Source organism: Notamacropus eugenii, chromosome 4, assembly GCF_028372415.1.
Source record: "Notamacropus eugenii isolate mMacEug1 chromosome 4, mMacEug1.pri_v2, whole genome shotgun sequence".
Lineage (NCBI taxonomy): Eukaryota > Metazoa > Chordata > Mammalia > Diprotodontia > Macropodidae > Notamacropus > Notamacropus eugenii.
In genome coordinates this window covers 432,676,406-432,683,702 of record NC_092875.1, presented here as the reverse complement: position 1 = coordinate 432,683,702, position 7,297 = coordinate 432,676,406, and positions in this window count along the sequence as shown.

Below are 7,297 nucleotides of genomic sequence, written 5' to 3'. Positions count from 1 at the left end.
GCTCCGCTCCCCCGCCCGGCTCCGCGCTCGGCCCCCCGCTGGGACCACGCCCGCGCTCCGCTCCGCAGCCGCTCCCTCCAGCGAACTGCGCGGGATCTGCCCAGAGCCCGCGGGCGGGGTGGGCCCCGGGGAGCGGGGGAGGGGCTGCCTGCGGGACCCACCCTCCTCGCCTCTGCCCAGGGAGGACCCGAGCCAAGCTGGGCAGGCCCAGAAAGGGCATCTCCAGCCCCTGCCCCTAGCCCTGGGAAAGCGCCTCGGAGGGCATCCGCTCCGGCGCCCTCGTGTTACGTTTAAGGAAACTGAGGCTTCCTGATTTCGCCCAGATCCTGCGGGCGCATGTGGGATTTGAACTCAGGGTCGGTTTGTTTGGGTTTTCCCCCAGTGTGTCAATGGCTCCTATAAAGATCTAGACATATTTTACTATTGCAGAAAATGTTCATTTACGGATTGCGCTGGAAAGGGCCTCAGAGGCTACATAGTTATAATAATAGCACATACTGGTTATGACTTGTTGCTTTACGGTTATTATTTCATCTTCACAACCACCCTGGAAGATAGGTGTCGTTTTATCTCCTTTTTACATATGAAGAAACTGAGGCAAACAGATTAAGTGGTTTGCTCAGGGTCACCCAGCTAATAAGTCTCACAATAACCTTGGGAGGTACATGCCATTATCTCCATCTTACAGACAAGGAAACTGAGGCAGAGGTTATGTGACTTGCCCAGGCTCACCTAGTGAAAAAGTCTCACAAGAACCTGCAGAGGGAGGTGCCATCACTATCTCCATTTTATAGATGAGGGAAACAGGTTAAGTGACTTGCCCAGGGTCACACAGCTGGTAAGTGCTTGAGGCCGGATTTAAACTCAGGTCCTTCTGACTCGGAGTGTAACAGTCTTCCATTGTACCACCTAGCTGCCCCGCGTATGTGTGTATATGCACATATGTGTACATATATACACATACTTACACACATATGTATATAGTTATGGTTGAATGTTGTCTCCCCTTGTTAGATTGTAAAATCCTTGAGGGTAAAGACTTTTTTTCTTTTCTTTGTATCCCTAGTGTGCAACAAAGTACTTAATAATTGCTTGTGGTTATGCTCATTCTAAATAGGGCATTCCATTTCTCAGTCCAGGATCTCTCTCCCAAAGCCTGAAATGCCCTCTCTCTCTCAACTTTACCACCATCTCTTATGATTACTCGTTGCCTTCAAGATGTAGATCGATGTAACTGCACTCCTTTCTAAAGTCAAATGCAAAATTGTGTCCATTTTGCACAAATTTTGAACCTACCTATAAATGTATGTTTTGAATTAAAAGCATTTATTAAATATTTGCTATGTGTCAAAACTGCTAAGCACTCAGGATTAAAAATACAAAAGACAGTCCCTGCTCTCAAAGAGCTCCATTTAAAGGGGGAAATAAGGTACGTAGGGGAGCAGTGGTCAGAGAAGGGACCTTTGGTCTGGTGCTCAGAACACTGGGGCAGCCAGCTCTTTCCAGACACCGTAACAGTTTGATTTTGATTACAGTTCTCAGAGCAGGAGGATGAGGAGAGTCCATGGACATGGACATGGTCTCAAGGAATATCCAGGCAGGTGGTTTAGTTCCTCCTAGGCCTGATCTCCAGAGGACCCACCCATTTAGAATGTAGCATCTCAGAAATAGGCTTCAGGGCAGGAAATAGCTGAGTAAAGAGGCAGCTTAGACTATAAGCTCCTTGAGGGCAGGTGATGTTTTACTTTGTATTCTTGAGTGCCTGGCTTGTAGTAGGCTCTTAATGAAAGCTTGCTGGTTGCCTGGTGTCCTTGTCTATTATACTTATACATACATGCATACATAAATGTAATCTCTCAACTTGTATGTAATCTTGAGGTCAGAAATAGTGCCTTTTATATAGCAGAGTTAGGGTTAGGGTTGGGTTAGGGTTAGGGTTACTTAATAAATTGCACCTTGAATTGTCTGAGCTCAGGGGAGGGAGGCTTATCACCAGGATGGCCACAACATCCCATGAAATAAAAAAATACATTTTGGAGGGTTCTGTACCTGGGTGGTTGAGGTGCTGATCAAATTATTCAGTTTCCTAAAAATGAATATTTCTGTTGCAGTGGGAGCCCCAATTAAAAGGGTCAGTCTTCATCATTATCTAAAGGTAAAATCAAATGGGAATTCTATAGAATTGTTGCTCTGAAAAATGGAGAATAGTAATTTTTTTTAAATTCCATTTTCCTCTATTTCATTTCCAAGTCTATATTTGTTAGCTCGGATTCTACTCATTCTGTATTGTCTTTTCAAAGGGTTTTTCTAGTATGAGAGATATGCTGTCCTGCCTCGAAAACTGTGAAACTTTTACTTGCTTTTAAATTCAGTACTAGGAGAAGCAGTATGTCTAAGGCCAGAGAAGTAGAAAGCAAGAGGACATTAGGAGTCTGAATTCCCTCTTCATTTAGTCACATCTGGAATACCCTGGATAAGTCAAGTACTCTATCTCTGGCCGCATTCCACTTTCTGCAAAATGAAGATAATGCTTATCTATCATCTGTCTACCACACAGACTCCATTGTGATTGGTGAGTAGGCAAAAACTGGACATAATTTCATAGGAACTCAATGAGCAGCTCATGGTTTGCTTGCATATTGGGGTTTTTTTTTTAGTCAGACTCATGATGGGGTAAAGGTTTGTAAATGTTATAGTACTTTTAGGGGAAGAAATGTACATTTTAGGGGGGAAGCTTATAAAAAATTACTTGTATTGATCATTTTTAATAAATCATTTTTATATTATTTTAATAAATATCAAAACCATTTCATTATTAAATATATTTGTTTAGCAACTATTTATAAATTATATTACTCTTTTTGTGGATATATTTTCATTTTTATTCATTTTCAGTTCAGTTGTCCATCATTTATTCAACAAGGATTTAAGTGTCTACTAGGTGCTGGGGATACAAGCACAAAAACAAAACAAACCCAAATACTTCCTGCCCTTGAAGTCACTCTACTGGAGGTCAAGGGGTACAGAAATAAGCAAATACAAATCTTACACAAAGAAAATGCAATGGGAAGGGAAAGTACTACCACGTAGTTCAGAAAAGGTGGCTTCCTCTAGAAGGTGGAGGCAAAGAAGATTCTATCTCTCCCTGTCCCCCTATTTCCTCGGTATCCAAAGGTCTGGAGATGGGTGAAGGGGCAGCAAATAGGCTGGTCTGGCTGGAACATCAGAATAGATGGGTAAGAACTAGAATATAGTTCCAAAAGGGTTTTTGTATTTTATACTAGGAGTCATGGGACCCTGAAGCTTTTCATGTAGCAGAGTGACAGTGTTAAGACTTGGGCTCAAGGAATATCAACTTGACCACTGTGTAGAAGGTAAGAGTCATGTTTCCAGTGATCAAGACGTACAAAATGTGATACATTAGTACTGCTATTAGTGACAAGAGAAAATGAATCTATTACTCTTCACCCAGAAGAAGTATCTCTATTATCACAGAAATGTGTTTGATGTTACTAAAAGGTAGTGGAAAGAAGATTGGTTTGGAACCAGAAGAGTTCTGCCTGGGGGTCAATCCCAAGCAAAAGCAAGTCACTTGAACCAAGTCTGGTTCCTCATGGGGGAGGGGGTTGTAAAACAGTAATAATACCTTCAGTACTTAATCCCACAGCATTGTTTTAAAGATCACATGAGATCATAGATGCTTTGCAACTTCCAGCATACTTTAATTAGATCATCAGGCTACCAAAGTTGTTCAATTGTGCCAACCTCTTTGAAACTCCATTTGGGGTTTTCTTGGCAAAGATACTGGAGTGATTTCTCACTTCCTTCTCCAGCTCATTTTACAGATGAGGAAACTGAGGCAGAGTTAAGTGGCTTGCCCAAGGTCACCCAGCTAGTAAGTGTCTGAGGGCAGATTTGAATTCACATCTTCTTGACTCCCGGCACTCTATCTACTGTACTCCTTTACTTGTGCAAAATCTGAAGGCACCCTATTGTCACTTATTTTTCAAAATATACCTAGATGTGTTTTTCCTGACATATGTGTCCTCTTAGGGGCATAGACAAATATAGGAAGATCACACCATTATAATGGCTAGTCAGTCAATAAGATAAATGTAGTTATTAAGGCCTGTTGTGCCAGACATTGTACTGGATCAGCTTTAATGTATAACTTTCCAATCCTAAGATTAAAATCAGTGTCTTTAGAAAACTAATAGTGCTTTATACTCTGTAAATATTGAATAATGAGGACATTAAGATGAGCAGAATGATGAAAAGCTAAAAATTTTTTTTTCCTGAAATGTATAGATTCATAGATTTAGACCTAAAATGGATCTTAGAGATGAGGGTGATCCCTTTCATTTTACAGATAAGTAAATTAAAGCCCAGGTAGTTAGGTGCTGCAGTAGATAGAATACAGGGTCTGAAGTCAGCAAGACTCATCTTCCTGAGTTCAAATCTGACCTCAGATACTTACTAGCTGTGGCAAGTCACTAAGTTCTGTTTGCCTCAGTTTCCTCATCTGTAAAATGAGCTAGAGAAGGAAATGACAAAACACTGCCAAGGAAACCCCAAATGAGGCAGGCATGATTTAACAACAGCAGCAAACTGAAGCCCATAGAGTTTAAAAGACTTGGCCAATGTCAGTCAATAAGCAGGCAGAATATGAACCCAGGTCCTCTGATTCCAAGACCACATCACACTGCTGCATATGTCCCAATGAGTTAATTTCAGGGGAAAAAACTGAAAAGCACATAGGGTAAATTAAAAAAAAACCCTCACTAAGACCCATCCTTCTAAGACTCAGGAAACATCATGAGGATCTTCTTGCATAGAATAGATAATTGTTTTACTTTTATTTTCCACATTTACCACAAAATACTTATGCAGAAAAATCCACTTTCTACACAGAAATGTATATGAATTAAAGCCTCTGGGCAGCCCCAGATAAACAGCCCAGCAGAGCAGAGGATTTATCTGAGGCTGGGTGACTTAATTAGTGGATAAAGCACTCGCCTGTCACAGATAGGACCCAGCGTGTGAGTTTGGTTCCAAGAACTAAATAAAATGAATTTGTTGGTTTCAGCTCAGTGCTTTGGGACAGGGGGGCAAATCTAAATCATTATGTGTCATGATTGGCACCTCTGAGCTGCTGCACAAACTAAATTTAGATTACTTGGCTGTATCTCCTTAATCAGAAAAAGGGGGCAAATTCAAGTGCAAAAGAAATTGTAGCTGAGTAAAGCAGAAGCAATTTACATGCCATAATTATCCATAGCTCCAAGATGCCAACTATCCTTTGTTTACCACAATGATGCTGCAGAATCCACATCAAAAGAATGTGTACTTTAACCTTCTTCCAATAGTAAACAGAAGTTGCATAAACTTATACTCTTACCCAGTTATGCCAATTACCAAGTTTACATGACAGCTAGAAAGGATCAGAGCTTCAGTCCATAGTTATTTCCCTGTCATATTCAGTCATTTCATTGTGTAGCCATCCTTTCCCCACCAACTTTCGGATCATCCACAACATTCTTAATGAAGGTGTTTGTGACTCTAAAGTTCTTCCTAAATTATAATAGACATATTTCCCATCACCCTTCAGTCCTTTTGACTTGTCCACAAATTTGGAGTATAGCTGTTCAATGCCACTTATATACTATACCTAGGAAGCTTAGACAAATATTATCCCCATTTCACAGATAAGGAAAACTGAGGCTAAGGCCTATTCAGTAATTTGCCCTGGAATCAGCAAGAGGTGCAAGTAGGATTTAATCATTAGTCTCTTCAAGGACTCCATGATGCCCTATGAGCTTTTTGTCCAGGTTCTTCTCCAGTACACCAATTACACGTGGTGTTTACACATGCAAATACTCTCCAGATTAAATAATCCACTTCTCATAATCATCAGATCTTCAAGTCAGGGTCACTGCTTTAATTCTTTTACGCCTTTCCTGGAGCTCTGTGGACCCTATTCAAACTCTTCATATCTTAAGTCTAAGGGTCCACCCCATATTCCTCTATCTCCTCAGCACCAGGCAGTGTCAAATCATCCATATCTATTCTTCAGGAAGGATCAACTAGCCAATGTCTTGAATTGATAATAGAGGAGCCAATGAGATATGTCATGGCAACAGAGAACTAGCATTTTAAACCTGACAGCATTATGACAGACTTTAAGGGTATTAATAAAGCTTCTTATCATGGATCCAAAGAAACTCAACAGTGATAACAGCAAAAAACTTAGCTGTTGTAGCTCCACGTGAATATCCATCTCATTGTTGAAAATTTACATTTCTAATATAGAGCTAAAGTTACAAAAATTGAGCTGGAGAAGGAAATGGCAAACCTCTCCAGTATCTTTGCCAAGAAAACCCCAAATAGGGTCACGTTGTGTTGGACATGACTAACACCACTGAACAACAAAGATAAGAACTTAGCCTAATATGAGGATAACACATTAGTCATTTCATCCATTCTTAACTACAAATTAACGTTTATGCAGCTGCACTGTTCTAGCACTGCTTAATTTCATTATACTCTTTTCTCCTGAAACATTCAAGAGGGGGAATGTGGTAATAGCTAGCTATTTACGTAACGCTTTAAAATTTGCAAATCGCTTTACAAATTATCTCATTTTTCCTCACAACATCCGTAATAGGTAGGGACTACTATTACCTTCATTTTACAGATGAAGAAACTGAGGCAAACAGAAGTTGTGACTTGCCATGGGTCACATCCTTGGCAAATGTCTGAGGCAGGATTTGAATTCAGGTCTTCCTGAGTCCAGTCCAGTGTTCTTTCTCTCTGTCATTTAGCCGGTTAGTTCTAAGAAAACCAAGTTCAACAAACTTTCCCCAAAAAAGTGTTGTTTAAGCCTGCATGCTGAAAAAAGTCTGACTCGTCCCATATCCACCTAGGTAGAATAACTAAGTGGAAGACCCACTCTCAGCATCAAATATTCAAACATCTAATTCCTTTTCACTTCTTTCAGAAGAAACCAGGGGTCACACAAGCAAATCCGCTATGTCCCAGGACTACATCCATGGCAAACACTATGAAATGGCATCATCATGACCAAAAAACTCCAAACCTGAATTCACCATGTAACTATCCAGGGCATTTTTGGGTAAAAAAAGGGGAGAGAGGAAGCAGAGGGAGGGAAAATAGGACAGAAAAATGAACCATGAAGAATCAAGGGGGTCAAGGAAAAAAGGAATGCAAGACAACGAGGAAAGGGAGTAAGGATGCTTAATAGTGTGAAGCCCTACTACTGAGTGGTGACCTTTAAGGT